This window comes from Balaenoptera acutorostrata, chromosome 6, assembly GCF_949987535.1.
Source record: "Balaenoptera acutorostrata chromosome 6, mBalAcu1.1, whole genome shotgun sequence".
Classification (NCBI taxonomy): Eukaryota; Metazoa; Chordata; class Mammalia; order Artiodactyla; family Balaenopteridae; genus Balaenoptera; species Balaenoptera acutorostrata.
This window is the reverse complement of record NC_080069.1, coordinates 77,930,346-77,949,445: the sequence shown is the minus strand read 5'-3', so window position 1 is coordinate 77,949,445 and position 19,100 is coordinate 77,930,346. Positions and strand designations below refer to the sequence as shown.

Sequence of the window (19,100 nt, the reverse complement as noted above, 5' to 3'; positions counted from 1 at the left end):
TCTTCAAGGTTAAATGCAGATATTCCCTTTTCAGTCCCAACCACCCCAGGCAAAATTTGTAATCATAGCACATGTTTTTGCTACTAGTCTAGCACTTATCACATATTATTGTAATTATTTGTATGTTTTTCTCTCCCAGGGAGGTTAAGAAGACCTTGAGTGCAAAAAATTGTTTATTATTCATTTTTGAGTTCCCAACACATAGTAAACAGCTTGGCACATAGACTGACACCCTAAGTTATTAGGTGGCAGACCTAATAACTCACACAAGCCTGCTGTAAATTAAAAGAACCTCTAAAAAAGTCACAAAAACAATCCTCCTGCCTTTATCTGTGAACCATATTTTTTTGCATGTTTTTATTTGTCTGTTTAAAAGACCCTCAGAAAAGTAAATGTCACCACCTCTCCACCCTCTCTATTTGTCATTCTCCTAACAGGTCATTCTAGCCTGTTCCTGCATGTTTCTGCCCTCTGAGAAAATTGTGCCTTCTCTTAGTTCAGAAAACACAAAATAGAATTTTCACAAAATCTGTCTTAATTTTGCCTGTTTCCTGGTTAACTGAGCTATACATGGCACAGACCTCCTCTCTGGATTCTCATCACAGCGATAGGCCTTTTTCTTGCCAGTGAGAAATGTGATGACCACAAGGGAGTCTACTAGTGCCAGAAGGAAGGAGCACACTGAAAAATGGTGCATGGCTTAGCCCTTCAAACAGAGCAAATGCATTTTTGTTTACCAATGTTTTATTTTCCTGTAAGGAGATAAGTAAATGTTTTGATTCCTGATTAACAGATTGGAAAGCAAAGATATAGAAAGAGTAAATTATTTGGCCTAAATCCTATTGTCCTAGAGTTTGGAATTTAATCCAACAGTTTTTACCTTCCAGCCTGCACTCAAACTCAAGGCCAAATTTTCAGAAAATGGATTGTAGCTCTATTATTTTCTTTATCAAGACAATCAGGTCATCCCTTTAAATAACTCCTTTCTGCTTTAGAAGTGATATTAATAGACAATTATCCTAAAAACTTATATGCAAAACAGGCTAATAAAAAGATCTGGCTTTTTTAAAAGTTTATACTGAATAGAAATATAGATAATTGGCAGCGCTGTCTGGACAAAGAGTTATAGCTTTGTGGTATAAACACATAGACTGCATGTCCAAATTAGCTCAAGAAATTTCCCATTTCTTAGAGGGCGGGCTGGCTGCCAGCTCTCTAAGAGAGAAAAACACACCCTCTTAGAACATGAATCATTACATAGCACATAAAGCAAGTGTGTGAACACACACACAAACACATACACACACAGAGGCATTTTAAATAATTGCGTGAGACTTTACAAAATATCCCTTCACCACATATAAGGTACACATTTTATCAACCAAGATCAGGTTGTCCTTTTCTCATCCATGCTGTCATAAAGGGTAGGCTATTTACCAATAGCATTGCTACATAAGAAGGCTCAAGATGTGCTGTAAACAGGGGTGCCAAACACACAGAGCAGGTGACTCAGAACTGATTTTAGAGTACACACTTGTAGGCTGAACTTAGTGCCTGCAGCTGGTTATTTGTCAACCCTGTTTTAAAAACAGATTGGTTGACCTTTATGCCTAGAACTAGTTATCTTCTAAATCCCATACCTGAAGTGCAACCTTCTTAGAGAAAGAAGACCTAATCAATGCTTTTAGCATAGGTGCCCTAAGATGACCATTCTTTGGAAATGTGGATTGAAATTCTGAACAAGGACAGAGGTGAGCTCCCCAAGCTGAAACACAACAGAAAACCAGAGGCAAGGTGACCAGAAACGACAGTGGGCATTTGGATGGCTCCCATCCATGTCATAAATGAGTGCAGTGAGTGTCCTTATTCTTTTTATTGTAAATATTCAGAAGTACTGACACATTACGATCAGATGGATAGCTTACAACTGAAACAAGGCCAAAATAGTTCCAAAATCCAAAGGCAAAGGAAGCCAGATATCTCAACATGCGTGCCTAAAAAGCAAGTGTAGAGCACACAATAAAATATAAAAAGAAAACTTACAAGAATAATAAATGTGCTTTTTAACTGCCTTGAGACAACAGATTCCTCACAACAATCAGTTCTACGTTAGCTAGCAAAAAGAGCTACTGCGTTGGACCAAAGATTTTTTTTCCCCTTTATAAAAATTTCTGATTTCATCATAAATGCTATGGTATCACTGTCCAAGGGTCTTGGAGTTTAATGCATATTTTTAGAAGTTAATTTAATAGAGTAAAACCACAACTTGCAAATTTCTTTTCTTTTAATATTGGAAGTATACTTGTCTATTTTATACTACTTTTTGAAAAGCTTTTTTTAATAAGGCATTTTTGGAAAGAATATTTTACATACTTTTTTCAGACTAACTCTACTTCTTTTTAATAAAAACGAATCCAAAAAAAGTAAATACAAACAAAGAATTAAAAAATAAATACGTTCCCTATATTAAAAGCAACTTCTTTCTTGCGTGGTTTACCAGTAAACTCAAAATACACTTAAGCTGATAATTAAAATGATCTATAATTGTCTTGTCTTCACTGTTAAAAAGTCCTAGGATAAAATAATGAGAACGTTTGATATTAAAAGCTGTGTTTCCACCCAAATACACTGCAACACCCCTGAAATGATAGGTAATGAGGACATTGTTTCCTTAGGTTGCTTCTTAGAAGCATCCATAATGCTGGGTTTTTGTAGAGGCGTAGACATTTTCTTTGTGTTTTTGGTTGGTGATGGTGGTGATAGCTGTTTATGAAAGCCATCAGATATGGTTATTTATTAATACAGAAGCCTTTAAAATGCAATGAAGTCAGGAAAGATAAAAAGTCATCTTACAAATACAAACTTAACTCTTCTATCACAGTCCTAAATAACTGTACAAAAAGTGACATTTGGCTATGGAAACAAAAAATCCTTGTCTCATTATTTCTATCCTTCTCAACGTTCTCACAAGTTATATGAAAAGTTACACGGAGAAAAGAAAGGATTTTTGACAATATTTTACTGAATACATAAAATAATTTTAATAATATATAGGGTAATATAAAATAACTCACTCAAAAATTAAAATTCCTCAAATTAAGTTAACTCAGTCAATAAATGTATTTGTTTATAATCTGGGTGTCCAGTCATATAGATGTTTTTAAAATATAAGAATGTAAATATGGGCTTCCCTGGTGGCGCAGTGGTTGAGAATCTGCCTGCTAATGCAGGGGACACGGGTTCGAGCCCTGGTCTGGGAAGATCCCACATGCCACGGAGCAGCTGGGCCCGTGAGCCACAACTACTGAGCCTGCGCCCCGCAACGGGAGGGGCCGCGATAGTGAAAGGCCCGCGCACCGCGATGAAGAGCGGTCCCCGCACCGCGATGAAGAGTGGCCCCCACTTGCCGTAACCAGAGAAAGCCCTCGCACGAACCGAAGACCCAACACAGCCAAAAATAAATATAAATAAATAAATAAAGTAGCTATAAAAAAAAAAAAAAAAGAATGTAAATATAATGCGATGGATTTTCTTGGTTATAAAATTAATAAGCATAAGCATAAAATAATCCATTATTTTTAAATGGAAAATACAGAATGGAAAACAATACTTTTACAGTTTGTTTTGGTTCTTATTTCTAAATAATATGTTTATCAATCTGGAGATTTTCTTATTAACTTCCTGTAACTGCAGAGGAGAACTGAGCTCATTACAAGACTCCACACCTCTCAATTTTCAGGATTATATCACTATTTTTAGTTTCACTATTCATTATCTTAAAATTTAAATAATTTCCTTATACCATGAATTTGTTTTTATTTAAATCTTTTTTTTTTTTTTTGGTTTGGTGTGTAAAATATGTCACACATTCAGAAAGTCATAAAGCATAGATGTATTCTGAAGCAAACATCCATTGGCTGCTCAGATCAAGAAGAGCAATACCAGCCCCAAGAAGCTCCCTCCGTACTTTCTATGTCACAGCTCACTCCCTTTTCCTTAAATGTAACTCTCTCCTGATTTTTTTGGTGTTTACTTCCTTGTTTTGGTGCTTTACATTTTTGCTATCTAAGAATACATCACTCAACATAACAGTCTAGCTTGTTTTTGAGTTTTAAATAAATGGAATTATGCATTATATATTCTTTTACATTAGCCTTTTCTAGCTCAATATAATGTTTATAAGATTAATTTATATTGTAGCATTCAGTTGTAGTTCATTTTCTTTGCTATATAGTATTTCATTGTATAATTATACCACAATTTATTAATACATTCTCCTGTCAATGGACATTTAGCTTGTTCCTATGTTGAAGCATATGAATAAAGCTGTTAGAAACTTTCTTATACATGTCTCCTGGTACACATGGGCATAGATTTCAGTTGGATATACACCTAAGAGAGGAATTGCTAGGTCACAAGTACAGTATGTTTAGTTTTAGTAAATAAAGTCAAACTACTTTCTAAATTGGTTAAACTAGTTTCCATTCCCACCAGCAGTTGTATGAGAGTTCCAGGTGCTCTACTTCCTTGGCAATCCTCACTATTTTGTCTTTTTAATTTCAGCCATTCTGATGCATATGTAGGAGCATCTCTTTGCATTTTTAATTTGCATTTCTCTGATGACTAATGAGATTGGGCACCTTATCATATGTTTCTTTACCTATTAGATATTTCCTGTTTTAAAGTGGCTGTTGAGTCATTTGCCCATTTTTCTATTGAATTGTATTTTCTTACTGCGTTGTATGAGTTCTTCATATATTCTGGATATAGGCACTTTGTTAATTATATGTGTTCCAGATATCTCCTAATCTGCAGCTTGCCTTTTTACTATTTTAATTATTTTTAATAGTCTTACTTTTACTGTAATCAAATTAATCAATCCTTACCTTTAAGGTTGGTGCTTCTTAATGTCCAATATGCTTAAAAATCATTCTCTCATGTTGCGATCATGAATCTATTCTTCTATATTATCTTCTAAAGCTTTATTGTTTTGCCTTTCATAGTTAAAGGATCTACAATTTACCTAGAATTGATATTTTTGTGTACAGTGTCAGTGGCTTAAGTTGGGTTTTTTCCCAGATAGAGCATCCTCTTTTCCAATGCTCAGCAATGTCATTTTTGTCATCAATGTTTAATTTTTTTCGTTAATTTTCAACAGATTCTCTCGACTCCTTACTGTGTAAAATGAGGGTGTTCATACCCTTACAGTTGCTTCTCCTTCCCCTGCCTACCTTTCATCTCCCAACATCTGTCAGCTAGAGCTTTACTTTAACATCATCAAAGCCGAGTGTTTATGTTCTGTTCTTAATCAAGATTAACTCCTCCATGCTTTGTGCATAAGTTTATTTTAAAAGCTGATAACCAATAAACAAATTTTTTTTTACTGCAAAGAAAATTTTATTTTATATATTACTAGTCACGAATTTGCCATTAATTATTACATAAATGCTGCCTAGTGCCATTAACCAAATGGCATGACCATTTTATGTCTACAATTCACTTCTGTATTTACAAACATAATTTTCATGACTCAATAAACAAATTTTATATTATTACAACTACTCATTACATTATTCATCATAGAGCTAGAAAGTGCTAAAAACTACATTCTCTTGCCTATGTTGCTGATTTCACAATCTTTGTGCCACTCAAAGGAAAATACACTAGTGCCAAGATTAGAGTCTCCTCTCTTACATTTTACCAATTGCTGAAAAAATAATCTTGTGTTAAATTGTTTTATATTTGGAACATGATGTTCTGGTAAAGTGTTTTGATCTACTTAGAGTTTCTGGTTATTCTTTTTTACTTTCTTAAGATTCATAGGCTTTTCCCACCATATCCTAATATCCTGCAACTTCTCATTAGCAGCAGCTATTATTTGAAAGTGATTCTTTTCTTTTCCTTGAAAACATTTTTCTGTAGGCCTGCCAATCTCTGTCCTAAAGTAGACCAGTTTTCTTCCTTGGCCTAGTACATAACTGTCATCCTTGGATATTGTTTCATTATTCTCCTAAACAAGTTTTTTTGTATAATATATGCCTGAGAAGAGGTAGACCAACTGTAAGGTTAGAGGACGCACAACCCACACAGGACCACCCTCACGTGTGACATCGGTTGCAAGTTTGAGGGGTTCTCCAAATCATGCTCAGTTTTGATAATTCACTAGAAGGACTTACAGAACTCACTGAAAGCTATTATATTCATGGTTAAGAGTTATTGCAGAGAAAGAGTACAGATTAAAGTCAGCCAAGGGAGGAAATACAGAGAGTAGAGTCTGGGGAAATACCCAGTGCAGAGCTTCCACTGTCCTTTCCCCATAGAGTCAAGACACATTACTTCTCCAGTATTGATTTTTGACAATAAGCACAGACGCTTGCCAACCAGGGAAGTTCATTAGAGCCTCAGCATTTAGTTTTTACTGAGGCTCCATTACATAGCCATGATTGACTGCCCTCAAGGTCAATTTTAATCTCCAGTCTCCAGGCCCTCAAGGTGTGACTCAAAGTCCAACCTTGAACCACATCCATTACAGTTTGGCTGCGCCAAAGACCCCAGGAAGACAATAACACCCTATCAGGCATGACATTCCAGGAGTTTAGAGATTACCTCCCTAAAGGTGGTGGCAAAGGCCAGACCTCTAGTGGGGTAAGGTTAAATTATTTATTAAACAATCCCACATCTTCCCCTTTCTTGGTTTTCACCCTTTTTTTAACTGGAGTACACCCTCAAGTAAACGTTCATAGATGTAAGTTCCCACTTTAAATCTTTAGTGTTCTGAGATTTCACAATGATATGTCTAAATACGGGCCTTTTTAAAATTTATCTGACTTGGCTTTTATGGACTGTTTGAATTTTAAAATCTCCCTTTAGCTCTGGAGATGTTATTTCTTTAACAATTCCTTCCCTCTACCATGAGTGCTTTGTCTTTCTAGAATACCTACTAGTTGGCTATTAGATATCTTGAACTGATTTCCAGTTCTGAGTCCAAAGCTTCTCCAGGGTTCTTCACGGCAGCTTAGTGACTTCTATCCTTGCAGTCCACTTCTCTCATATTGTAGGGTGTTGTTTTCTCCTCTTCTTCCTCTCTGCTCCACTATAAACTTGATAAAGCATGTTTACCTTCTTCTCATCTACTCATGACCACTTATAATTCTCCCCATCTTTGTGGACTACAAATCTTTTTTATTCTCCTAATATTATTTTAAATTATTTCTGTGAGAGATGAATAAATAAATGTGCTCACCTTGACATCGTGAACTAGAAACTGCCCTTATGAATTTAAAAAATATTTTAAAGACAGGTGGCTTTTATCTTCACAGTATGTTTCCTGTGACTATATCAGTGGCATGACACCCAGCAATGAATGCATTCCCTGAGCCTTGATTACACAACTCCAGGACAAGAGCGTCTTAGGAGAGGTATACACATAGAGCCTTATATGACACTTCTTCCTTTATCATATTACATACACAAGATATCACATTATAAATATTAAAAGGAAAAAAAAATGACCTCAGTGACTTTATTTTTAAAATTTATTTTCAAAGCTGTTCCTATCTAAAGAAAAACAACAGAAAAAAAGTATAAAACTCTTACCAAGTTCCAGATGGCAGCTGTGGTGTACAAGAAAGAATGCTGGCTTTGGCATCAGAAGACCTGGGTTTGAGGCCTGGCTCTGCTTCTGTTGTCTCAGTAACTTTGATCCAGTTACTAAACTTTTCTGAGTCACAAATTTCTCTTCCATAAACAGACATGTGTCTGTCTCACCACTGTTGTGAGGCTGAAAACAAACAACAGACATGAAGGAACTTTATAAATTTCAATGTAAACAGAAAATAAAATACACTTTCCAAATGACTATATTCTCCAAGGGAGGTTTTGTGCAGAACTCAACAGAATCTTTTAGGGGAAAAAAAGGTCTACATCTCTGTGACCATCTTTTCTCAGACAAGGAAAAAAAAAAAATCACCTGAATTTTCCATGGGTTCCACCACATAGATAAACACGCCCACTGGAGATGATTGTAAACATAATTATAGACTCTAAAAATGGTATATAAAAACAAGTTCCTAATTCGGAGCTTATTCACTTACCCTGTCCTTCAACAAACATACAATGAATGCCAACAATATTCCAAGCCCTTGAAACATTTTTTTAAAACATCAATTAAACCCACTACTTTCACTCACTCAGAAAGCTTCCTGTTTGTAGGGGAGATCATGTATGTACCCTTATACCCATAGTACAGTATTGGGTATAACAAGTTACATATGCCTGCCGCAAACTAATAAGAAATGATACTTCAGCCTTAAAAAATTAGTGGGTGATATTTCCCACCTATGAGAGTCACAAAATTCCAAAAGTGTGACAATATACACTACTGGAAACAATGTCGAGAAACAGGGTCTCCCAAACATTGCTGTTGAGAATGTAAGATGGTACAAACCTTATAGCAAAGAACTTGGCACTATTTAACAAAATTAGACATAACTTTATCTTGTATTGCTTAGACTCAGCAATCCCACCTCTTGGAATGTATCCAAGATTCACTATCAAAAAATGAAAAGACACATGCACAAGTCTATTCACTGCAGCCCTATGCATAATATCAAAAACTGGAAAAAACCCAAATGTCCATCAATAGGAAACTTGTTGAATAAAACATGGTCCAAAAAAATGGAATATCACACCACCAATTAAAATAAAGGGGGTGAGAGTGAAGGTCTCTAGTACATGACCTCGAGAATATGTTAAATGACAAAAGCTAGGTGAAGATACGCATTAGTATACTACCACTTGGGAAAGGGGAATGTATAAATAAATACGTATATTTGCTTATTTTAAAATGGAGCAGGAGAAAGAATAGTCTTTTCAATAAATGCTGCTAGGAAAACTGTATACGTACATCCCAAAGAATGGAGTTGACCCTTATTATACCATATACAAAAATTAAAATGGTTCAAAGACATAAATATAAGACCTAAAACTACATATCTCTTAGAAGAAAACATAGGATAAAAGCTTCATGAAAAGAGAGAAAAAAAAAAAAGCAGGCTTTCAATTGGCTAAAATAAGTAGAGGAACATCCCAAGAAAAGGGAACTAAGTTCACAAAGGTAACATATAGCAAAGTAACGCTTTGTTCTGGGAACTGCGAAAAGCTTGGATTGCCTAAAGAATGGGTTCTGTATAGAAGATATGAAGAATAGGCCATAAAGGAGAGGGCCTCTTATAACAGGTTAATGCATATGGACTTTATTCCACAGGCAATAAGTAACCTTGGAAGGTTTTCATTATCAAGGGGATATGTAATAAAATAGAGCTTAATACCAATAATATTTTACTTTTGTATTGATCTTTATTCTTTTTTTTTTTTTTTTTTTAGACCATGCCGCACAGCATGCAGGATCTTATTTCCCCGACCAGGGGTCAAACCCGAACCTCCTGCAGTGGAAGCGTGGAGTCTTAACCACTGGACCACAAGGGAAGTCCCTTGATCTTCATTCTTTACAAATTGCTTTTACATACATGATCTCATTTGATCCCCGCCATAATTCTATAGTGGAGGTGTTACTACTACTTGTCAGTAGAATAATCTTTAAACAAGACATAGGCCCAGGTCTTATATGATTTCAAATTCAATCTGCTTCAAATCTATTTCCATTGTAGGAAGACTGATGTTTTGAAGTTGTGTGCAAAATACACTAAAGCGAGAGGATACTGAGGGCAGTAGGGCAGCTCCTGAAGAACAAAGGAACTGCTGAGACAGAGCTGGCTTTTAGGAGCCAGCATTTAGCCAAGTAATCGAAAACCAATGAGCAGGCTTCTTCTCTTCTAGAAAGTTTGACTCTGCCACGAAGTCAGCGGGAACAGGATTATGGAGATGATCTCAAATTTCTTTAAAATTCCCCCATGGTACTGAGCACTGTCCTAGGCACAGAGCGCGGCCAAATAGGTGCCTGGGGCATTCATTCCTCTCCGTGGGCACTAACACTACATGCCAAGGACCGGGAGAACCTTAGTCCCTACACTGTTCTGAACTGTACTACCTGCTTCCAATTGCCTACTGCAGACCCAGATCACATCACTCCAACAGAATGAAATCAGATGCCTCTTCCAACATGACAAAGATATGTTTGTTTAAATGACAACTGTAGGATTCCGCCAAGGACATGTGGGCCATGTGAAAACTGGAAGCACAGAGCTCACAGCTGTTCATTTCAACAGTCAAGAGTGGACAACTGGTAAGAATCCAAACAATTTTTTATTGTTTAAGTCTTAGGTGCTCTTGTTTTTCTAATAGCTTCCCTGCTACCGATGCAAATTTGATCTCTCAAAATAAGGATTTTTCAGGAAAACGTCTTGCATATGTTAACAAAGACGCGTTTGATTCGACTTCTCTAACACTGAAATATAAAGTGATTAAGATGAAAATTTCCTAACATATTACCTTTAAAGGTTATTCTAAAATAGTTAAAACATTAAACTCCAGCTTTGTTTCAAGGCCCCCTCCAGGTTCTGTCTTGGCGTAAGCTGAGCCTTCACAAGACTCCAGCGCTGTCTCACTCACCTAGTTCCGACCTTTCTTCAGGGTCCCTGAGTAATGCTGATAGAAGTGTTAAAGCAAAGGATTAACATCCCTCATCCCAATTCCCTCAAACAGTAGTTTTCTTTTTTCTGCTTTTTGTTTGCTTATTGTATTTTAGCTCAAGAAATCCTATCTTTACAAGAAATCTTTTGTTTAAGTCCACCATATAAAACTGCTAAAAGCAGAGTTGTAGTTGAAGGAGACAGGAAAAGAGGTGAAACATGATTATTTATCCTCCCTTGGGCCCAAAGCCTTTTTCTGGACACACAGTAAAACAGCTGACCTTAAAGATTTCTGAGGTTAACTTAGAATTTGATCTTCAAGATTTAGGGGCATAAAAACACTGAGTTAGACCAACCTCCTGGGTGTGAATAATAGAGCAGTCTACTTGATCGCTTCACTCATTCATTCTTCCCACAATTATTCACTGAATATTTATGAGGTGCCAGGCACTGTTCTTAGCGCAAGGGATATAACAGGAAACAAAAGAGACTAATTTTGTGCCCTCATGGAGCTTACAAGATAGTTGGGGGAAGACACTTAATAAAGACATAAATAAAAGTATATATGTTTGATGTGATAGAAAATGGATATGAAGAAAAGTAAAATAGGATGAGGGATAGAAAAAGGGTATACACGTGTGAATGTGCGTGTGCGTGTGTGTGTGTGTGTGCTCCTTTATGTGGTGAGTTGGGAAAGGCCTCCCTTGTGAGGCTGACCTTTAATCGGGGAGTCAATAAAGTGAAATATCTGGAACAAGAGCTATTCAGGTGGAAGAAAAAGTAAGTAGAAAAGCGCTGAAGCAAGCGAGTGCTTGGCATGTTTGAGGAAGACCGAGGAAGCCAGAGTGACAGGAGCAAAGCAATGAAGAGTGACAGCAGTAGAAGATGAGGTCAGGAGGATATCAGCTCCTCGGGGGAAGAGGCCAGATCACCCTCAATGTCGCTCTGCAGGGGCCAGCTGCAAGTTATGGAGTGGGTGGTCAACAAACACGTGTTGGAGAGAATCAGAAAGTCCATTGTTCTAATAAAAAGAACAAATTAAAGAGTATATATAATTTCTTAGTTCTTCCATGAGAAAGTCTGAGGTGGAAATTTTGTAATGTATTTGTCTGATTAGAGTCCAGAACATCTCCTCCCTCCCTAGTGACCCCTGCCTTGGAGACAAAGTGCCTTCAGTGTTTTCAGGGCCACATCTCCCACCAAAGTCAGTTTCTGATGTTCTTATTGCTCGGATTACATAGGATGGAATGTTCCAAGGAAAATGATGACTAGTGAAGGATGAACAACATTAATAGATTAGATCCCCTGGCACATAGAAATCACTTTTAGATCAGAAAAGAAACAAATTGTTGCAAAATCAATGGCCTTGCACTGTAGCTCTGAGCTTCACAGAACTTCTGTCAAGTGTAGTTTTGGTCAACGAAGTCACTCCCTCAGCCACTTAGAGCTGCATTAAGCACAATTCCAGAGCTAAACGGATATTATGAGGTAAAAATTGGTTGACTCTTTTACTTGTATTTCTGGGAGCAGGCCACTTTTAGCATAATTTCTTAAGAGGAGCAATTTTCAAATAAGGTTTTATGGCTGGCTTTGTCTTGTGTTTCTTTTTGTAAGGATAGCCATAGTCTGTCTCATCATTCCCTCTCTTGGGACCCACCATCCGCCAAGAAACATGACTGACTTCCTGGTTTCCTAATCCCCTTTGCAATTTGTGAGTGAGTTAATAACAGCAAAAAAGTCATTCTATTTGCAACTCTAAATATATCAAGATTGCCAGACTGTTCAAGAAAAAAAATGCAATCTTTGCTTTTAGATTTTTTCTTAAAGGGATATTTCATCTTTGTTGTAATGAAGTTAATTCCAGACCACACACCAAAAAAAGCCATAAATCTGTGCAACATAGATAATGAAGTAACTTAGACTGTTGACTGCAGGTGAAACAAGGAAGAGTAGAATATTTTGTAGGCCTATTATAAGTAGAAGCAGGACATTACATTTAAACTGCATGACATTAAAAGTCAAAAAGGATAGGAACTTTTGCTGTCAGAGAGTTTGTTTGGTTTGGTTCCTCATCAGCACCCTTTGTGCCCTGATATATTAGAATGCAAGCCAAGTGGTAGGCCTCTTATCCTTTTTACCTTTTCCTGTCTCACAGGGAAAGGTACTGACCCTGTGGATAGGGTAAGTCAGCAGCTCTGACCTTACCATTTATACAGCTGGGTTTATGAAAAGATATTCACTGCCAGTAGTTAACAATGAAGGTCCTGCCAAACTCCTTGACGACCATGAGGCAGGTCATCCACTCACCTGCTCCAGGTATGATCTCCCTCACCTTTCCTCAAAATAAATAGTACTTGGACTAGGGTGACCAACCATCTAGGATTGCCCACAACTGAGGGATTGACTGGGACCTGGGACTTCTAGTGCTAAAACTGGGAAAGCCCCAGGCGAAGCAGAGGAGGTGCTCACCCTAAGTTGGATCCCCACAAAGTATGAAGCAGCTCTTGACTGGGAGCTGTGGACAGTGGGCCTTGGTGGAGTTGCACGGCTCCCTTTTACCACAACCAGGGTAAGGCCTCACTGTCCAGGCCTTTGAGGAACACCATGTAGAAGTCCTCTCATTTGTCCAGTACCACGGCGACCTCTGACAATTTCCACGTTAGCAAAATGGGGACAATAATTGTGCCTACTTCCTAATTCTTCTATGAGAATTAATTAAGTTAATGTTAATATGTATAAAGTGCTTACAGCAAAGCTTGGCACTTCATCAGTGCCTAACAAATGTTACCTACTGTCATCATGGTCATTAGTTTCTGGATAGGAGAGAAATGATGCAGGACTTCACACTGTAGTTGATTCTCTCCTAGTGAATCTTAACCAGCTTATGCATATTATCTTTTCAAAAGTGAAAAAAGAAAGAGAGAGGAAGGAAGGAAGAAAGAAAGGAAAGAAGGAAGGGAAGGTGGAAGGGAAGAAAGGAGGGAGGGAGGGAGGGAGGAAGGAGGGAAGGAAGGAAAGAAGGAGCGATTACGGTTAGTAAAGTCAGTTAAGATTTATCTGCTTTCTTAAAAAGTAATTCTACCCACAAGGACTGACATTTGAACAAGGTCAAAGTCCATATGAAAAATATTCTTAAAAATGGAAACAATTGGTATTAATACATGGCATTTTCAGAATAAGTTACTGCTCTTATCAACACTGTTTATCATAGTTTAGAAATGCAAACAATCTGACCATCCACCAGTAGGATAATGATTAACATAAATTATGTTACATCCATACTCAAATTCTGTTAATTGAATTTGTTAAAATAAATAAGGTCAATATTTATGCACTGATATGGAAAAGATCCCCAAAGCATACTGTTGCAGAACAATATATACAGCACAATTCCATGTATGTAAACAAATCACAAAGATGTCTGTCTCTCTCTCTATATAAATGTAAGTACATGAATGCATAAAATAAGGTTTGAAAGTATAGACATATAAGTACCTAAGGATTATCTTTGGGAAGAGGAGAATGGGTTGGGGGTTGCTTGAACAGGAGACTCATTTTTATATTAAAATCGTGTGCTGCTTGAAATTTATTCTCCGAAGAGAATATATTCATATATTATTAATACTTTGTAATTTTTTTAAATAGCATAATAAAACAGATGTAGAATAGAATTCCACCCCAAAATTCTTTTGTTATTTTCTCCTTCTTCTTTTTCCTTCATCCTCAATATACCTCCAAAATAGGAAAACAAATTTGCTGTAAATGGCAAAGCATCCAAGTTACTGCAGATGAGGTGTATGGCATATAATTCACTAACTGATAATGAGAGTTGACAATAGTAAAGAGCCCACAAAATTATACCCAAGTACAAACTGAAAGAAATAGCCACCCTGTTGAATATGTTTAGCAATAAGTTCTAAAAAATTGATGGCTGTTTTTAACCAATGGCATCTTAATAGTCATAGAATACAAAAATCGAAGACTAAAGTTACGTTTTTCTGAGGTCTTTGCAAACTAGATAATGGTAATAATCTGGATTAAATCTTGTATCACGATTTTAGGGAGGTTGGGATGGGTTACTGTGTGAGCACATCCTTTTGTAGCATTAGCGGTATCAGCGCATAACCTGAATCCTGAAGATGCTGTCTAGAAGACTTCTGTGCTGGGTGGACAGCTGAAGAGGACCCTCTAAAAGTCTGTAACTATGACTAGTTTAGGAAAGGTATTACTGCACTGGAAAGGACTTGAGCCTCAAAGACTGACCTGGGTTTGACTTCACTCTTCAATAACAACTATATGATTTGAGATACATTACTTATCTCCTTGTACCTCTCCCCTACCTCTGTCAAAAAGCATAATCATCACTACTTCAAAGGATTATTGTAAAAATTAGAAATAAGGTATATAAAAGCACAAAGTAAGCACAAAATAAATACTAAATATATTTGCCTGAAACTTATATAGTTCTTTAATCCTTATGCAGTTACACTGTTGTACTGGTTTTCATTTTTAAAAATAATTTATTATGAATTTCTGGCTTTTTACCCTTTTTAAAAATTCTACCTTAACTATAAGGTCAAGTGATTACAAAAGAATAAAGCTTTTAAAAACATTTAATGAACAGAAATTTACTCATTCAAATATGCACTCAAAGAAATCATGGGGTCTTATAATTGCCAGGGGCTGAAGAAGTCATCTGGTTGAATCTAACTCCTATTGCATGAAACCTTTATTTCATACTCTACTCCTGAAGGCTACTCAAAAAGAAGCATGCTTCTTAACCTCTAAGCCAGAAAAAAACGGGGGGAGAGAAGTCTTTTTGAAAGGAAGAGCTGGACTAGAAGAGAAGCCACAAGTGTACCTGGTGTATCAGCACCTACCTCTTTCTAGCAGAACCACTGCACCAGGTGATAGCATTTACATCTATGGAAGTGAGTGAAATCGCTCTGAGAGTAGGTGCAGTAGAGAAACAAAGAGTGCTTGGGTGCTAGACTTAAGGAACGCCACATTTAGAAGTTGGATAGAGAGGTTAGAACCGGCAAACGAGACTTAGGAGTTGCCTATTAGGTTGGAAGAAACTATCTAATCAGAGTTTCTATTGAGGTCACAGTTTTAGGTGAGATGAGTGATATACAAGATATACAAGGGTGGTTCACATTAGAACGGGAAATATAATTATGACGTAAATTAAAAGAGGAAATGCTCCTGGAGAGGCAGCACAACATTGAACCAAGGGACAGAAGGCTAGAGTTAAATTCCCAGCTCTGACTCTTACTAGATGTATTGGACAGGACACATGAGTTTGCCCTGAGCCTCAGTCAACTCCTCTGCAAAAGGATAGATGATAATACCTATCTCAATGGGCTGCTGTAGGAGTTCACTGAATTAATGTATTCGAATATACACTGTAAATGAAAAAATGTTACACAAACTCTCTGCCTAGAACTTACATTCTTCCAGGACGAGGGCCCACCCTACCCATTTCTCTCTTACCAGTCTTCTGATTGAATCCTGACCTCCCTGATGGTAACTACCTGCTTTCTGTGATCTTTTTCTGTTGCCTGACAGCTAGGGCCTTAGTGCCAATTGCCACTGCCCGAGCTCTGTACCATTCTAGTTGCCGTGGGGCACTTGCCAAATCACTGACCCCATTCCTGACTGTCTTTCTGGCCCACCTACCACCTATGAGCCCAAGTTATGACATGCTCCAAAGTGTTGTTTCAGAGCCAACCCCACATATAACTACTGAGATTCAAATCACATACTTAACATCTATATCTAGATTGTTTGCTCAGTCACAAAGATTTCTTAAAGTTCTTGAGACCAAAGTACCTTGTGTCTTACAAAGGTGATATCCACAGCAATACATATATATATACACACACACACATAGATATTCATCAATTTCCTTCACCTTAAGTTAATTTGCATAAATAATAAAGGCTTTTGTTCATTTAAATAGTCATAAAAATTGTTTATGGTTATGATGAAAATACCTGGATTGTGTCTAAAAGTCTTCTCTAATTAGGTAAGTCATCCATGCCATTTATTTGAAGATTCTTTGATTAAGTTGTTTTCATTGAAAATAAGTATGGCTTTCACATTATCAAAAGGTCTACACAGTAATTAAATTGCTACTTGTTTTATCACTTCACTGGGGAAAAATACTCAGCCAGTCACTTGTTGAGCTAGGTCTAAAACCAATCCATTATTGGACTCACTGATATTTTAATTACTATTTAATTACTAATTATTAGAGGAAAAATTTTTAATTAAATAATGGTATGTTCTACTCTTAATTTTTTAATTAGTTGATTTGCTCTAAATACAATATTATATCCTTTCAGCCAATCATTTTGAAAATAATAAAAATACAGTTGAATCTTGTTACCTTGATCTTTGAGATCTGGGAAGGGGATAAAGAAGGAGAGAGAAGAAGGGTACTATGTGAACATCAAATGACACCTAATGGTTTTTAAAACCCCAGCAAAGACTTTGTGCTTCACCAAGCTCTACTCAAGCACAGAGAAAAAATGTAATACCCATGACAGGGTGTTACAATCATGCCATACATAGAAGCAATTCTTATTCCATAATGGAAAGCTCCATGTCAAACTAAAATAACTCCAGGTCTTTTATATTTTACAGTGGACTAATAACCTTTATTGCTATTTTTAAAAGATGTTAGTTTCTACTTTCTAAGAAATTGAATTAATTTGCTCTTCTCCAATTATCAATCCCTTTTTGGCTCATCCCTAGATTACAAAGAAAAATGTAAGTGAACCTGTAATGACTTTACCTGAATTCTTAAGCAGAATACAAACTGTTCCAACTTTCTCATATGACATGCCAGTTTGCTATAGTTAACTAATTTAAGGAAATAAGCCTAGTTCCACTGGTGATGGAGATGACTGGCAATGGAACTCAGATTTGGGTGAGTTTTCAGCATCCATTGTCATTGGTTATATGCTCCCATAGCATTCTGTCTTTCTTTCAAAATATTTACCAGCTCATTACATATTTGCATGATAATATTGTTAACGTCCTTCTCCCTAATATGACAGTAAGATCCATGAGAACAAGGGTAAGATCAATTTTTTCCCACCAATGTACATTCCAGCACCCAGTTTAGTGGGTACCTAGAATGTAGCAAGTGTGCAAAACATTTTTATGGAAAAAAATGAATAAAAAAATAATTGAGTTAGTATTATTTTCAAGGAGTATTTAGGAATGGATCAGTACCAGTCACTTGGTATGTCCCATGTAATGAAATTCTACAAAAGGTATTTTTTGAACAATCAATAACACCACATTTCGAGCACACACCACTTTCTCTGGTACTTTTTGCAGAGGCTGGTTTTAACCTTCTCTGATGACCATGGTGACAGCCCTTTTGCATACTATATTAAGAGCATTCTGCTATATATTTTTGTGTTCTATAGTTTGTCTTTACAGACCAACTGAAAATTTAGAACACCAAAATAAAAACAAAAACACTCCTTAGAAGCATATCCCCTAATCTGTTACACCAGAAATATGAGGAAAAAATTTCTTTTTAACTTTTTCCCTTCACATGGTGTGAACATCTGATTGAGAGATCTCTTACAGCATGGTGGGGTAAATCAGTGGTTCTCAAACTTGAGCGTGCATCAGAATCACACGGAGAACCTGTTAAAACACAGATCACTGGACAAACCCTCAGAGTTTGTGATTCCACAGGTCTGGTGTGGGGGCCTGAGAATTTGTATTTCTAACAAGTGCCCAGGTGATGCTGATGCTGCTGGTCTGGGGACCACACTTTGAGAACGACTAGTGTAGGTGCTGGAAGGGTAACCTGCTAAAACTAGGTTCAATGCCAGGTATATTCCTGGTTGAAATAGTCTCATAGAGAAAATTATAAATGGTTGGTAGAGAAGACAAATTATCAGAAGGTGCTACATATTATGCAATACATTATTAAATAACCAGCTTGCCTGATTACTTAGCTGGGTTTTTTTTTTCTTTCAATTACACTTCTTCAGGAATTATCTTGTTTCACTTTTTAATAACTAAAATGGGAGGAGGGTGAAATCTCTAAGTTATTTTTGTCCTCAGTAAGAACCACCTCCATTCATTCCCTGTCCTTCAGTGCCTCAAGGGAGTCACTTATCCTCTTTAGTCATTATTCACTTACCTGTAAAAAATGGATATATAGTACCTATCTCAGTGCTGTGAGGATTAAATGAAACCCTAAATGAAAAATACTTAGCCTCCAAAATGGTCTGTAAATCGTAGCTGCTATGTTTTTACTAATTTGTCTACTCACTCAAGAAAGTAAATTTCAATGGTCCTGGGACCAGTGTCTGAAACTATCAATACTTATATTTCTAACACTTTAATTGCCTACAGCAGTAACTCTAAACTGTAAAGAAAAATGTTCAGTTATGTTCTAGGGATTCCACTTACTGTGGCAGAGAACTGTTTGATTTGGAAATTTTGGCACAGGGCACCAGGACAGCATTCTCCCAAATA

General features: G+C 36.8%; 1 protein-coding gene across 9 annotated transcripts in view; it reads right to left on the bottom strand.

The window, feature by feature from the left end:
- The window catches only part of TMC1 (transmembrane channel like 1), a 379,606-nt gene that overhangs the window by 359,875 nt on the left and 631 nt on the right, over positions 1-19,100 (bottom strand). For all 9 annotated transcript variants that reach the window (XR_009008543.1, XM_057547720.1, XM_057547721.1 and 6 more), the window contains exon 2: positions 7,597-7,780. The gene's annotated coding sequence lies outside the window, so the exon portion shown is untranslated. The remainder of the gene's footprint in view (positions 1-7,596; positions 7,781-19,100) is intronic.